Genomic DNA, 16,994 nt, shown 5'->3' on the forward strand with positions numbered 1-16,994 from the left:
GCTTGTGCACTCCAACACTCCATAATTAAACAAATGTTCCTCTTTCCTCCTTTCTTTCCTGTCTGCCATTTTACCGCCGACGTCCGTCTTCCACCCCCTTTTCTTTCTTATGCTTTCCCTCAAACTCAAACATTTGGGGTGTCCCTCACTATCCTTGCTCCCTATGCTTTTACTACCCCCTAGTGAAGAAATGTACTACTGCAGTCCCCTAGAAGCAGGAAGTTACGTGTTAGAAAAGCTAACACGGTTGTCTTGTTGGAAAGAGTCAGTGGCCGCGCTCAAAAGAACTGGGAACTCTGAAAAAATGCGAAATTCAATCATGACTCCAGTGATCTTCAGGTTGGAAGGTGAGGTATAACACAGTCCGGGTTCCAGGGACATCACCGGATAGAAAATCCAATAATGCTGCCAACGAAATGACATATATGGACGTGTTATGTGTAACGTCCGAACACAGTAGGTCTACTCTCAGTGGTGTGCGTGTGCCCAGGCTGTGTTCAGTAGAAAACAACATTGTCGAAAGTTCAGAAAGAAATGATTTGTCTAGATATTATCTTATGCGTCTCTGCCAAGTAGATCTAGCAATTAATCACATCATCTCTACTCATTACATTAGGCCTACTACTATCTTCAACGTGTACATTGTCATCCACCTGAACTCAACCCTGTTGATTCTGTCCTATATTGATGTTTACTGAAGCTGGGTTGTGTTCATTAGAGCACACACCATAACAAAACGTGTTGCAACGGGAAAAAAACGAAACAAGCATTTGATATTGCACAAGTTCAGACAGTACCTCCCGTTTCACTGTTTTTCTCACGTGTTGTGCCTTCGGAACATCACCCTGTCCTTTATTGACTTCTTCTTCTGTCCGTCTCTGTAGTGGCCTTTACATTTAACTTGGCAAGAGCCCAAATCTATGACCAGGCTACAGACACATAGGTTTATGTGCGTCTCTCGGCTATGCCCCCCTCGGCCATCATCACTCCGGAACAAGTCCGTCCCTCCCGGATCCATGACCTCAACGTAGGACAGCAGCCAACTGTTTGAGTTCCTTGCTCGTCCTCGACCTGCGGGCGGCGCTGTTCGTTCAGTACATCGACATCTAAATAACCGTGTGGTGGTGCCTTTACAATCATCCCGCAGCCTCCAAGTCACATATAGACACATACACCAGCACGCAGTCGCACACACACAGCCACCTCCTGCCTCCACCTACCTGGTGAACACACACACACACACTCATTCCTTCAGTCTGTTTATGTGGTCTGATCTCTCTGATGTACTTCCGTCTGATGGACAACCACCTAACCGGGGAGGCTGGTGTGGATTATAGTATCATGGGTACTACAGCTATCTATTTATTTTTCTCTTTATCTTTCGCCAGGGGCCAGGAGACTGGTTATTACATTAGAAATGTAAAAAACTATTATGTTATTGGCAGTTATTTCATTATGGACTAGTGGGTTAGAGCTGGGAATTGCCAGGGACGTCACAATACAATATTATCATGATAGTTAGGTGCCGATCCAATATGTATTGCGATTTGATACTGTGATTTTATTGCAATTTGATGTGTCAAACATATTGCTCAGCATATGGAAAACCACTGGAGTTTTGGTGCAGGTACAGCTAATTAGCGCAAAAATAATAAAGGGACATTGTCATAATAATACAATACATATTTAAAATAATATTGCGATATGTAACTGTATCGATTTTTTTCCCCCCTCATCACAACTCCTAATTTAAGTATGTCCAGTCTTCAGTCTTTTACATCTTGTTTAACTGGATGTATTCTTTTTTTCACGTTCCTCTCTCTCCACCCCCCCCTTTCTTGGCGATATCTTCGACTCGGTCACGGTAGTCCTCCACTCTCAGACGAGAGATGCATAAATCGTTGTGTGTGTGTCCCTGTGGTGTTTTTTTTAGCTAAAGACACAACACCATCTTCCACATATTATTGCGTGCCCAGCCAGACCCCCCTGCCCCTGTAGAAGACACCTGCTGCTGCCTGAGGAGGAACACACAGGTCAGGAGACGCCCAGCCAGACCACCCTGCCCCTGTAGAAAACACCTGCTGCTGGCTGAGGAGGAGCACACAGGTCAGGAGACGCCCAGCCAGACCACCCTGCCCCTGTAGAAGACACCTGCTGCTGCCTGAGGAGGAACACACAGGTCAGGAGGCTCCCAGCCAGACCCCCCTGCCCCTGTAGAAGACACCTGCTGCTGCCTGAGGAGGAACACACAGGTCAGGAGGCTCCCAGCCAGACCACCCTGCCCCTGTAGAAGACACCTGCTGCTGCCTGAGGAGGAACACACAGGTCAGGAGGCTCCCAGCCAGACCACCCTGCCCCTGTAGAAGACACCTGCTGCTGGCTGAGGAGGAACACACAGGTCAGGAGGCTCCCAGCCAGACCACCCTGCCCCTGTAGAAGACACCTGCTGCTGCCTGAGGAGGAACACACAGGTCAGGAGACTCCCAGCCAGACCCCCCTGCCCCTGTAGAAGACACCTGCTGCTGGCTGAGGAGGAACACACAGGTCAGGAGGCTCCCAGCCAGACCACCCTGCCCCTGTAGAAGACACCTGCTGCTGGCTGAGGAGGAACACACAAGTAGGGAGGCTCCCAGCCAGACCACCCTGCCCCTGTAGAAGACACCTGCTGCTGGCTGAGGAACACACAGGTCAGGAGGCTCCCAGCCAGACCACCCTGCCCCTGTAGAAGACACCTGCTGCTGGCTGAGGAGGAACACACAGGTCAGGAGGCTCCCAGCCAGACCACCCTGCCCCTGTAGAAGACACCTGCTGCTGGCTGAGGAGGAACACACAGGTCAGGAGGCTCCCAGCCAGACCACCCTGCCCCTGTAGAAGACACCTGCTGCTGGCTGAGGAGGAACACACAGGTCAGGAGGCTCCCAGCCAGACCACCCTGCCCCTGTAGAAGACACCTGCTGCTGCCTGAGGAACACACAGGTCAGGAGGCTCCCAGCCAGACCACCCTGCCCCTGTAGAAGACACCTGCTGCTGCCTGAGGAACACACAGGTCAGGAGGCTCCCAGCCAGACCACCCTGCCCCTGTAGAAGACACCTGCTGCTGGCTGAGGAACACACAGGTCAGGAGGCTCCCAGCCAGACCACCCTGCCCCTGTAGAAGACACCTGCTGCTGCCTGAGGAACACACAGGTCAGTGGCTCACAGCACGACAGATTAGAATGGCATGTAGTGGAACAGCAAAACAAGTGTCTTACCCGGACTAAAACTTGATCGTTCTCACTCACTAAAACAAGTAAGTTTTAGTAAAGAGCTTTGATTTCCAAGATCACAGTGTGTCTAGTCCTAAACTCTTTCCGTCTCTTCTGTTTCAGAGTCTCTATTTGAGGGGGGCTGCCAACTGTACCCACCGCTGCCATCCAACCAGCTGCATTTGATCCCCCCGGCCACCTGGAGTGTGGCCAACCAATGACTTTCCCACAATTTACCTGTGGATTCAAGAGAAACTCCCCAGTCTGGCCCAGGAAAAAAGAGTTGTTGTTCCAGCACTCCGCCACCAGATGGGGCAGTCATATTAAGAACCTATGTTTGGAGAAGGGAAGAAGGACTTGATGATGCCATTGCCAATGGTTGAAGTTAACTTGACCTAGATTGGGGTGAGAGTGGAGGATGAGCTGGAAAGAAGGAGAGGAGAGCGGAATGAGCGGTGTTGTACTTACCCAGTGTATTCTGGGCGATATTATTTTGAGAGTGGGACAGAGCTTGGTCAGTGTTTTTCACTCGTGCTTTTTAAAAATGTACTTTTTAAAAATCTCAGTATTTCTGTACATGTTGTTTTTTGATCGTCAGTATCCTTCCCCCTTGACAACATATAGAGAATTGATCCACTGATGATCCATTGATCCACTACCTGCATGATCAGAGGGCTCCCATTAGACCGGTCTTTATATACGTTGACTGGCAACAGGTGTTTTTAGTCCCCCCCCCCCATTGTGGAACAGTCTCTGTACAGCAGATATTGTAGCTAATAACTCACGAGAGATGGACTTACATGCAGAACCGTTCCTCCAAAAACCAAAGAGTAGGTTAACCCATAGAGGTCTCAGTTAACCCACAGTTTTACTCCTTGATGTTTAAGAAACCACATTCTACCCTCAAAGGGCAATATGACCCTGTTGATAAAGACTATTTTGGGGGAGAGTTTCAGCCTGGCTTTGAACGGGTCAAAGCTGAATTCATTTGAGTTATTATGACCATGTGGGATGTAATGAGCTCAGTCCTCTTGCTTAAGAGCAGGGAATACATGTGTGTGAATACAAAGCCAAATTGTTCATTAAACAACATTTGGGTTTCTAAGATGTTGAGAAAAGTGGCATTGAAGAGTCTGCCTAACCCAAACCTGTGAAAAATGTGTATACTACCACAATATCCTAACCTAACCCCAATTCAGCAGGGGTCTACAGCTGCACGTTTGGGTTCTCCGTGACTGGGAAAGGCATAGAATGTCCTACATCCCTCTCATTAGACCAGAACAGTATGGATATAATAATTAATAGGAAATAACATACCTGTAAATATACACACACTCTACTCTTGAGGAGGGCTGGATGTAGGGCATCTTCAACCTGAAAAACAAACACAATCACACTTAGGTTCTACAACACATTTAACACAACAGTTGTTAGGCACAAAATATTTACAAAACCGTTGTCTAAAATCTTTGTTCATCAGTGGTACAACCTGAGTGAGTAAGGGACCATTAAGGGGGGGCACTGAGTATTCAAGCTGTAATTTCAATAAGCTTGAAATTTGTCAAATCATATATAGGCTGGTGGCGACATGTGACTTGCTTTCCTTTGAACTCCTAGGTGGAGCATATGACCTCGGCAACACTGAGGGTTCGGCCAACAGGGTCATGGAGACACGTGACGCATGCTGCCCCACCACAACAGCCAGGTCCAAAATTATTGACACCCTTGATCAAGATGTGCTCAATGGCATCATGAACTTTACCCAGTACCAGGACATTTTAGCCAAAAAACCTAGTTGCCTCTGCCAGGAGGCTGACACTTTTCCGCAAGACAATATCCCCAAGCATACCTCAAAATCCACAAAGAAATTGTTAATTGACCACAAAAAAATGTACATTTTGCAATGGCCATCTCAGTCTCTGGACTTGAACCCCATTGAAAAGCTGTGGTTTAAATTGAAGAGGGCAGTCCATAAACGCAGATGAAGGATATCAAACATCTGGAAAGATTCTGTATGGAGAAATGGTTTAAGATCCCTCCCAATGTGTTCTCCAATCTCATAAAACATTTTAGGTAAAGGCTCAGTGCCGTTATCCTCGCAAGGTGAGGTATTGAAAGGTATCGAAAATAAATATTTTTCTCTAATCAAATATCTAAAAGAATATAATTCCCCCCATATTTTTCTAGCATTCAATATAGCTCAGTATTTGTATTATTCATTTTATTCAGTCTTTTTTGCTAATTTTTTTTATCAAGAGTGCCAATAATTTTGGACCTGACTCCAGTAAGGTTAAAAAACATTTTTGTGCCCGGTATGTTGATAAACCTTATACAGATTGTTGAGCTTGGATGAGGCAATCGTAGCAGATAAGCACGGTCTTTTCTGGTTGCGGAACCAGAACACCATTATCAGGTCACTCTGCCTCTCGCAAGTCCAGGAAGATTGCAGGCATTATGCACCTGGTGAGATGGTTTCGGGTAAGAAGCTAAATCATAACATTTTGCAGAAGAGGTTGTGGAATGAGAACAACTCAACAAGCCCAGGGGCTAGTAAGAGAGGTAGCTGAAATGAAGACTAAATGTAATGCAAATGTAGTATATTCTCCATTGTAAACGTGGCGGTTCGAGCCCTGAATGTTGATTGGCTGACAGCTGTGGTATATCAGACCGTATACCACGATTATGACAAAACACTCATTTTTATTGCTCTAATTCCGTTGGTAAACAGTTTATAACAGCAACAAGGCACCTCGGGGATTGTGATAATAACAATTTAATAGTTCAGTTAATCTACACAACTGCTTATTGCATAATTATTACACACTAAACCCTTACCCCAAAGATGATCATGGCTTATTTTGGAGAATTTGTAGAAATGTGTGAATGCTTTTCTGTTCTACATTACCCAAAAGGGTTGCACACTGTAGACTTCACAGACCCTGTTAACCACAAGATATCCAGTCCTTTTATCACTGTGAATACACTTATACACTTATAAAGTCACAAATATAGGCAATATTCTGTTTGAATATATTCTCAGTTCGATAAGGTCAAATTATACGTTAGCCTTAATTTATCCTTTTTCTTTACAGACCTATATTGTCACTATATCTGTCAAATAACAAAATGATATTGTACTTGACAGGCTACTGTGGAATAGAAACGGTCATAATAACGTTGACCTTTCCCCCCCCATCATTTTGCCCATCTCCTCCAATCAGAAAACAGGAGCTTCCTACTACAACCCATCATCCCAACCATTTAACAGACAATATTTGCTTATTTTATATGATTTTTTAGTATATAGAATTGAACAAAGCTGAATAAAATAGAAAGGATTTTTTCTCAAAACGATTTGATGGAGTGCGTGTGTAGAGCGGTTAACAAAGAAACAGGGAACTGACTCCTTCCTATATGCTTAATTTAGCATTATGAATGTTGTGCTACAAACGTTGGGCTATATGATTCGATTTTTTTGATACATTGTAAGGCTGCAAGATGCGACTCCAATGATGATCTGAAAAAATGTGACAAGCACTTCATAATGCCTCAAATTTCACTGTGGCATCCCCTTCGTGTGACTGTAATGCACCCTAAAAAAATCCATGCCTTTTGCGGAGTGCCGCGTTGTGCCCTTCTAAACGCGAATGTTCCATTAGCGGAAAACACCATTATCAAAAGTGACCGCAGACGGAATATTGCATGTAATGCTTTTATTATAAAGGTACATTCCTTATGGTGAAAATTAACTTCCCCAAACTTGAAACTCACATGCTGCTTATGTATGCCTTGTAAAGCGGATCAATGTGCTATATTTTAAGAAATTCAACGGCCATTTTAGTTGACCAGTTATCAAAACATATAGGCCTATGGGCTAGGCTACATGAGGTGTGCGATTATGATTAGAAAAAGTCACACAAAAAAAGGCATTGTTTCGTGCCTTATGCTGGGCATCATTCACGAGTGTAACAATATTCGTCTTCCTCTGACAAGGAGTATGAAGGATCGGACCAATATGCAGCGTGGTACGTGTCCATGTTTATAATTTATTAACATTGAACACCAAAAACAAAATGACAAGGAGAACGAACGAAAACGAAACAGTTCTCTCTGGTGAAGACACAGAGACAGAAAACAAACACCCACGCAACACAGGTGGGAAAAGGCTACCTAAGTATGATTCTCAATCAGAGACAACTAACGACACCTGCCTCTGATTGAGAACCATACCAGGCCAAACTCAGAACACAACATAGAAAAACAAACATGACAACCCACCCAACTCACACCCTGACCATACTCACGCCCTGACCAACTCACGCCCTGACCATAGTCTCCCTCCTGTCAGTCAGGAGCTGCCAGAGTCTCCCTCCTGTCACTCCGGTGCTGCCAGAGCCGCCCGTCACTCCGGTGCTGCCAGAGTCCTCCTTTACTCCAGCGCTGCCAGAGTCTCCCGTCTATTCGTGGCCCGCTGCAAGGGTCCCTAGACCAAAGTCGGCGGCGAGGTTGGCGACCGCCCCCAAAGGCGCCACTTAAGTGGGCCAAGACTATGGTGGGATCCACGTCCCGCGCCAGAGCCGGGACGCAGAGCCAGGATGCCCACCCAGACCCTCCCCTATGGGTTTAGGGGGGTACTGTCTCGTCCTGACCTTAGTTCCTTTTTTATGTCTCTGGTTTAGTTTGGTCAGGGCGTGAGTTGGGGTGGCATTCTATGTTTTTGTTCTAGGTTTTGTATTTCTGTGTTTGGTCTGGTATGGTTCCCAATCAGAGGCAGCTGTCGATCGTTGTCTCTGATTGAGAACCATACTTAGGTAGCCTGTTTTCCCACTATGATTTGTGGGTAGTTATTTTTTGTTTAGTGTGTTTCACCTGACAGGACTGTTTCGTTTCTTTCATTCACTTTATTATTTTGTTTGGTGTGTTCAGTTCTAATAAATTAACATGGACACTTACCACGCTGCATATTGGTCCGATCGCTCTAAAACAAAGACATAAATAAAAGAACTAAGGTCAGAACGTGACAACGAGTGATAATATATAATTCACAAGTGATATTGTTACCCTTCAGACTATTCTTGATTTAATCTTGTCTTTACATACACTAAATAATATGAGTGAAATTTGTTTTGATTTAGAGTGGACCATCATGCACCTGTCTTGAAACAGGGCCAGCGGGAGAAAATACATGCCATCTGTGCACTTAAATAGTGAGTGGAGCAACAGTCTAAGCCACTGCAGTGCTTGAGGCATCACTACAGATCTGGGTTCAGATCCATTGCTTTGCCGCTGCAGGCCTCAACCGGGAGACGCACAATTGGCCCAGCGTCTTTCGGGTCCCATCACGCTCTAGCGACTCCTGTGGTGGGCCGATCGCATGCACTCTGACACGGTCACCAGGTGTACAGTGTTTTCTCCGACACATTGGTGAGGCTGGCTTCCGAGTTAAGCGAGCAGTGTGTCAAGCAGCAGTGCGGCTTGGCGGGGTTGTGTTTCGGAGGACGCATGGCTCTCCTGAGTCTGTGGGGAGTTGCAGCGATCTGTAACTACCACTAGTATTATAATTGTAATTAGTGAACGGAGAACGCTTTTCCATTTCCATGCCAGCCATGTAGGCTATACTCCTGTTTAAATGATAAGCAATGTGCTTAATATCAGGAAAGTTGAGAAATAAATATAGTAGGCCTAGCCCATAGAAAGCTGATGAGATCCTCCTCTTTTTAATAGAGGCCTATAGAAATGTCGCTCAACATGAGCTCATGGGCTCATGTTAAATGTTTTATTAGACTTTCGATTACATTTGCATTGATGTCAGAGTGACTAGAGGGACAATATAGTGCTGAGTACCAGGCAGTTAGCAAGTATTGTAGGCTACTAATGACCAGCTGCAGCATCAGAGCTTGGAGAAGCCTAATTACTGTGACTAAATGGTCACGTGGAATTTGACTGCCTTCATGACTCGTGACTGCGAGTGTGGAGGTGATACGGTCACCGCAACAGCCTTAAGCACTAGTCATGACTAATCGATATGTCACTGTGTAATTTTAGCCATGAATTTGCCACAAGCCACAGCATCCCGATACATTTTCTAGATTACGCTGTATGCGGCGGACAAGGCTCCCTTGCTAGTACAGTATGGCTGGGTCAACAACACTATTAGAATGGCCTCCGTCTTCTCCCAATGTATTTACAGCTATCGTACACACAGAAGGAAGGAAGAGACTCAATTGTAAACAATCAGCTTGTGAAATTGCTCAGTGTGAAGGCTATTATCAGGACACGTTGTGCAGTGTGCTTTGAATTTGAAGGGGAGATCTCACTGCTTAGTGTGAGATGCTTCCCCCCCCATATATTATATTATTATATTATATTGGTGAAATTGTACTGATCTTTCTCTCCACGTCCCTACTTTAAGAATTTTTTTTTATTCATTCGACCATTTAAAAAAAAAACAAGGTCACATAAAACTTGAAAGAGCCATACATGCACATGAATAAAATCATCGAGGATAACACACAATAACGTCTGGAACTTATTTCCATTGTGGTCCTCTTGAGACAAGATGGCTAGACAAGATCCAACACAGTATGGCAGTGAGATAATAACACTAAAACAGAGAAGAAGAACATCTATATCGTCATTCCAGTTACATCATAGGGGTTATACATATGGGCACAGAGGACATCAAACGTATTTTTACTTTATTTTTTAAAACTGCCCAGAGAAGACGTTGTTTTTATAGGCAACTCATTCCATTCTGAGGCTCAAGTATACAAGAAAGTACCTTTCCCAGCATTACTCCTGAACCTGTATAAGCACACATCAGCAACACCTGATCTGGTGCTGTGACTGTGTGCATCCCTAACACGAGGAAAGTAATCACTTAGATATCTGGGCGCAGGACCATAAATACTCCTGTAAACCAAACCTAGTCTATTCTGTGACACCCTAGCCTCAACAGGCAGCCACTTTTGTTCCTGAAAGCAGCTACTGCCTATGTGAGTATGTGGACTCACCTTCAATACTACCCTGATCAGCTTATTCTGGGCTATCTGGAGCTTCCCCTTCATAAGTTTAGATAAGTCCCCAAACCAGGAAGTACTAGCATAGTCAAAATGGCATTGAATGAGGGCAGTAGCTAGCACTTTCATGGAGTCCTTATCAAGCAGCTTGGACATTCTAGCCAAAAATGTAGTCCTGGCATTAACCTTCTCTAGCACTTTATTGGCCATACTCACACCTCCCAAGCTTCCATCAAGGTTACACCCCAAGTAGCTAACAGAGGTTTTAGTCGTTAGTACCTAACCCCCTAACTCCACTCTGATTTCAGACGACCTACACAATTTAGGTCTGGATCCAAAAATAATTGCTTCACTTTTCCCTAAGTGCAGAGATAGCTTATTATCTCCAAGCCATTTGCTAATATTAGTAAGCTCAGTGCTAAGTAGGCTCGCCAACATAGTTTTACTTTTGTGAGACACCAGAAGTGTGGAGTCATCCGCATAAAGAAAAAGATGGCAAGAACAAGCATTTTTCATATCATTAATGTACAATAAAAACAGCAGAGGCCCAAGCACGCTTCCCTGCGGAACGCCACAACTCATTGGTTTTGCCTGAGACAATGAACCATTACCCTCTACTACTTGCTTCCTTCCTGATAAATATGACTTTACCCAGCCTAGAGGGATACTGCTTAACCCCAGTGCCTCCAGTTTGGAGATTAGCAGACAGTGGTTAACTGTTTCAAGGGCCTTCTGTAGGTCAAGCAGTACCATTCCACCCATATTTCCCCCATCAATCTCTTTCCTGATGAAGTCAGTCAAGTAAAGTAGATACAGTATGAATTAGTGGAGTATGTTTTTCTAAAAACCCGACTGAAAATCATACGTTAGACCCTGTTTGTGAACAACTCTCTCCAGGATATTTGATGTTACACAGAGGATAGATACAGGCCTATAATTCCCAGGGTCAGACTTTATACCCTTCTTATACAGAGGTATAACTTTAGCTTGTTTCATGTCCCTGGGAAAGGTGATTTGTTCAAGAGAGAGATTAATGATATGCCTAATACAAGGGCCAATTTGCTCAGCAGAATCTATAAGAAACCTTGCAGGACTATTATCCAGGCCTGTGGCTTGGGAGCATTTAAGCTCTGCCAGCATACTGACTATTTTGGCTGTTGCTACCTTTGCAAAATAAAAAGTGTTTGGCTGAACCCCTAACTCGACAGAATAGTTCTTGACTTGGTTGCTTCCATACAAACCAGAACTGGTGGGCAGCTTGCTAAACAGCTTGCTCGCAACAGAAGTAAAAAAAAAAGAAGAGTTGTATTCATTGGCAACCTCTGCTTTTTCATATACCATCTCCCCCTTGATGTTCAGTCCAATACTGTTTGGTTTGTTTTTGGTAGTACTACTACAGCCTAGTTCCTTAAATTATTTCCAAAGCGTTTTAGGGTCATTTCTGTTCTCAATTATTTTCTCAGCAAAGTAACCCCTCTTTGCTTCCATCCTGCTCTGTGCTTCATTTCTGAGATGTTTATATAGGACAAAATCATGCTACTCTTGAGAGTTCTTACATTTTTAAAGGGCTTATTCCGTGCTTGGATAGATTCTAGATTCTCATGATTAAACCAAGGGCTAGATCTCTGCTTTACCCTGACCCGTCTAATGTGAGCCATCGTATTCACCACATCAAGGAATCTCCATTTAAAGACTTCCCAGGCACTGTCTACCCCTACACTATCTAGCACAGGTGGCAAGTCAATTGTACCCACTTCCTCCCTAAAATTTTCAACACAGTATTTTTTGATTCCAAATACTATTACTCTACTCTGCGATATTTTAGATTTATCAGACACCAATATTAAGTCAATCGTACTTTGCACTCTTTCACATATCCTGGTGGAAAAGTTCTTTAACTAGGCAAGTCAGTTAAAAATAAATAATTATTTTACAATGACGGCCTACCTCGGCCAAAGCCTCCCCTAATAACCTGGACTACGCTGGGCTAATTGTGCGCTGCCCTATGGGACTCCCGATCACGGCCGGTTGTGATACAGCCTGGGATCGAACCAGGGTCTGTAGTGACACCTCTAGCACTGAGATGCAGTGCCTGAGACCCCTCCGGCACATAATTGATCAGATACATCATGAAACATTTACAAATACAATTTCAGGTTTCAATGCAGTTATTAATGCTAACACACACTGACGAATCAATCTTAACCTAAGATGACGTTGCAAGTGCAGATATTGCCCTCCCCTTAAAGACCAAGGTAACTGATGACCTGCCCTGCGGGTACTAAAGTGGTCATCATCCAACCCTGCCTATAATAAGTAGGCCTAGTCGACTTACCTTGCCTGCTTTTAAACTTGTAGCTATGTTGTAGAGTAAATAAATAGCATGCTGCGACATCACATTAGACACTGTTTAACCAGGTGGAGCTGTAGGGTAAGCAGCGGGTTCAAGCCCAACACTCACAAACCCTCCACTGCATGCCATGTGGCTCTCCAGGAACAGGGTTGGTGACCAATGCTCTACATGCCATGACAGGTCAGGAAAGCCTGATCCCTATTAACCCTAGTATAGTCAGGCCTATTATACCTAATAGCGCAGATAGAGTCTGTTGTTATTGTGGGTTTGGCCATTAGACCACATAAATGCAGTGTTGTTCTGGGCCTGGTCCATTGGCACTAATCTCTGAAACCCAAATAAACCATAGCCTTAGACACTTGTTGTGTAGATCTAGAAGTATTGGATAGGTGTAAGCAATTTGCTGGTGGTTCCATTTTAACCTCTGATAGGCCAGGTGGGATTAAGGAAATGTCCTGTTGTGGTTTGTTGTTTTTGTATTTTAAATTGGTTTTGGTAAACAATGTTTGTTAGGTTTCAAAACAACCTTGTTGAATCTCTGATATTGACTCTGAAATACTCTGAAATAGAGTTACAGACTGGTAGCTAGGTACATGTGCAGGTAAATGTAATATAAAACCTCGTCTAACACCTTGTTTAACACCATAAATATGCATGTAGCCTGCAACACAGTCAAGAGATATGTCTCGTTAGAAATGGGTATAGATAGATAGCTACTTAGCTAGTTTGCAACAAAAAATATAGAATAAAATGTAATCTGATTGCGATACACACAAGGTCTATTCACAAAACGATCTGCTGGCAATTGTTTAGCTAACACAAGCTAGCTACAAATAACTAGATGGGTGAGGATGCAAAAAATGTAAACAAATCATTATGAGCAATGAGAGTAGAGCTACTGAGTTCAGACGTCTCACACACACATATCCATATATGGCATTGCATTGGCAGCCATATTGGAATTCTGAGTTGGATGACCGTATCAAATCGATTTTTTCCCAGTTGGAGCTCGTTTTCCGAGATCCCAGTTGTTTGGAACACGGCAAGTGTGTTGACTCTAAACACATTTAAATTAGTTTTAAAAAAACAAAGAAATGTATGTTTTTATTTCACCTAACTTGCTTCATAGTATTTCATTCATTATTTAGCAAGCCAACGTTAACTAACCTAGCTAGCTATGTAACAGTATGGCTAACAAACAATAACATTCACTCAACTTGGTTTATTTTGCTAATTCAACGCTATCCATGTCTAGACAGAATTGCTGATTTTCTTTTGTTTTTTAACTGTAATTTACACAAGTAAACGCTAAATCCGACTTTGAGAAACACAAGTAATTGTACAAAGGCGTCTTCTGGAGAGTTTTAAGAGACCCAACTCTCAGTCTGAACATTAACACTCATCGCTAGCAGTACATTATGGAAGCATAATGACCTCATCTTTCAGATCAGCACATAGCCGTGGGAAGTAGGAGTGCTGAGCACCCCCTGAAAAATCTGAAAAATACATTGTCAGTAACAATGCAAAACATGTCCATATTACACCAGCTACGAGTTATGGAAAACACTAGTTTACAGGATATTACAGTGAACTTTGACCTAATGTAATTACATTTTAACTTAGTAAAATTGAATGCTAAACATTTTGTCACATCTGGCGCTATTAGATCACTAATCCATTGTCACTAACATTGCAAAGCGTAACATGTCCATATTATGCTAGCTGAAAGATGGCTACTTCTTTCAAGATAACTACTTCAGGCAGAATATTGCTTTCGAACAATTTGCCCGCTAAAGTACATGTCAATATAGTTGTCACCTTCAGTCTTATTTTGTGTTTAAACACAAAGACTTGCTTAATCAAGGTAACATTAACACCTCTCCTCTTTTGTTGGCACTGTTTCCATTTCTCCACTGGGAGCCTGTGTGTTTGGAGTAAAAACATTTCAATAAACGAGTGGCCACTTCACGTGGTAGACCTCCAATTCCATGAAATAGAGTGACCTGCTGAAATCTAACGTAATTACTGTGGTGGCAGTTCCATGAAACAGAGTGACCTGCTGAAATCTAACGTAATTACTGTGGTGGCAGTTCCATGAAACAGAGTGACCTGCTGAAACCTAACGTAATTACTGTGGTGGCAGTTCCATGAAATAGAGTGACCTGCTGAAACCTAACGTAATTACTGTGGTGGCAGTTCCATGAAACAGAGTGACCTGCTGAAATCTAACGTAATTACTGTGGTGGCAGTTCCATGAAACATTAAACCCTACAACTCATCCAGAACGCCGCAGCCCGTCTGGTGTTCAACCTTCCCAAGTTCTCTCTCACGTCACCCCAGAAGGAAGGGGACTCAATTGAAACAATCAGCTCCTCCGCTCTCTCCACTGGCTTCCAGTTGAAGCTCGCATCCGCTACAAGACCATGGTGCTTGCCTACGGAGCTGTGAGGGGAACGGCACCTCAGTACCTCCAGGCTCTGATCAGGCCCTACACCCAAACAAGGGCACTGCGAACTCATCCACCTCTGGCCTGCTGGCAGTGAGCCTCCCTACCACTGAGGAAGTACAGTTCCCGCTCAGCCCAGTCAAAACTGTTCGCTGCTCTGGCCCCCCAATGGTGGAACAAACTCCCTCACGACGCCAGGACAGCGGAGTCAATCACCACCTTCCGGAGACACCTGAAACCCCACCTCTTTAAGGAATACCTAGGATAGGATAAGTAATCCTTCTTACCCCCCTAAAAGATTTAGATGCACTATTGTAAAGTGGCTGTTCCACTGGATGTCATAAGGTGAATGCACCAATTTGTAAGTCGCTCTGGATAAGAGCGTCTGCTAAATGACTTAAATGTAAATGAAACAGAGTGACCTGCTGAAATCTACCCTTCTTATACGTAATTACTGTGGTGGCAGTTCCATGAAACAGAGTGACCTGCTGAAATCTAACGTAATTACTGTGGTGGCAGTTCCATGAAACAGAGTGACCTGCTGAAACCTAACGTAATTACTGTGGTGGCAGTTCCATGAAATAGAGTGACCTGCTGAAACCTAACGTAATTACTGTGGTGGCAGTTCCATGAAACAGAGTGACCTGCTGAAATCTAACATAATTACTGTGGTGGCAGTTCCATGAAATAGAGTGACCTGCTGAAACCTAACGTAATTACTGTGGTGGCAGTTCCATGAAATAGAGTGACCTGCTGAAACCTAACGTAATTACTGTGGTGGCAGTTCCATGAAATAGAGTGACCTGCTGAAACCTAACGTAATTACTGTGGTGGCAGTTCCATGAAATAGAGTGACCTGCTGAAACCTAACGTACTTACTGTGGTGGCAGTTTGAGGTTGTAGGGTGTGTTTTCGTTGTAGACATGGGCCCCAGTGATACTGGTAGATAAACATTTGAATGCCGCAGAATATCTGAACGTCGTTGCCAATCAGATCAGACGATGAAGTTCAGATATTCGGTTGCATAAGGCTAGGCGTCCCGCTGTGTAGATACCACGATTCCATGGAGAGTGGAGGCTAGGTGGTCCGGCTTGAATTCACCCGCTTAGACACAGCTACTCATCCGTAGCTTGGATAGAAAAAAATATTTATTTGTTTTCAACCATGTGTTGCGTTTTGGGTTCGTTGACTTTTTAGACCTTGGCTGCGGCTTGGGTCACTCTGATAGTCTGATATGTTCATTCTTATACCCTCGGGTCAGAAGTGGGCGTAACCGCCTTTAGGGCAATTCTCTGTGTAACGGCTGTCTTCCTCCTCCTCTGACGAGGAGGTGTAGGAAGGATCGGAGGACCAATGTGCAGCGTGGTACGTGTTCATGCTCTTTATTAAAACAATCGAACACTGAAACAAAACAATGAACGACACGTGAAATAACCAACCGAAACAGTTCCGTGTGGCACACACAGACACAGACACAGAAAATAGACACCAACGAAACACAAGTGGGAAAGGCGACCTAAGTATGATTCTCAATCAGAGACAACTAACAACACCTACCTCTGATTGAGAACCATACCAGGCCAAACGCAAACACAACATAGAAAACTGAACATAGACCACCCACCCAACTCACGCCCTGACCATACAAAAACAAAAACAAAGACATAGCAAAAGAACTAAGGTCAGAACATGACAGTACACCCCCCCCCAAAGGTGCGGACTCCGGCCGCAAAACCTGAACCTATAGGGGAGGCTCTGTGTGGGTGTTAAGAGCCACACCTCGGACAGGGGACCCAAGCCATGGGTCCCGACTGGACGGGAGATTCCGGCAGCACCGGACAGGCGGGAGACTCCGGCAGCTCTGGAGTGAAGGGCAATTCCGGCAGAGCCGGCGTGACGTGGGAGATTCCGGCAGCACCGGACAGGCGGGA

At 44.2% G+C, this 16,994-nt stretch overlaps 1 long non-coding RNA gene across 6 annotated transcripts; it reads left to right on the forward strand.

Moving 5' to 3' along the window:
- Nucleotides 1-258: 258 nt before the first annotated feature.
- Nucleotides 259-4,314, forward strand: LOC127909394 (uncharacterized). 6 transcript variants are annotated; one of them, XR_008071020.1, is made up of 5 exons: nt 259-347; nt 1,934-2,179; nt 2,399-2,471; nt 2,545-3,186; nt 3,369-4,314. It is a non-coding gene; the product is annotated as an uncharacterized LOC127909394 (long non-coding RNA). The 6 variants fall into 6 exon arrangements; XR_008071018.1 differs by having other exon boundaries at nt 1,934-2,106; nt 2,180-2,471; XR_008071015.1 differs by having other exon boundaries at nt 1,934-2,471.
- Nucleotides 4,315-16,994: the final 12,680 nt, after the last annotated feature.

This window comes from Oncorhynchus keta, chromosome 19 (assembly GCF_023373465.1).
Source record: "Oncorhynchus keta strain PuntledgeMale-10-30-2019 chromosome 19, Oket_V2, whole genome shotgun sequence".
Classification (NCBI taxonomy): Eukaryota; Metazoa; Chordata; class Actinopteri; order Salmoniformes; family Salmonidae; genus Oncorhynchus; species Oncorhynchus keta.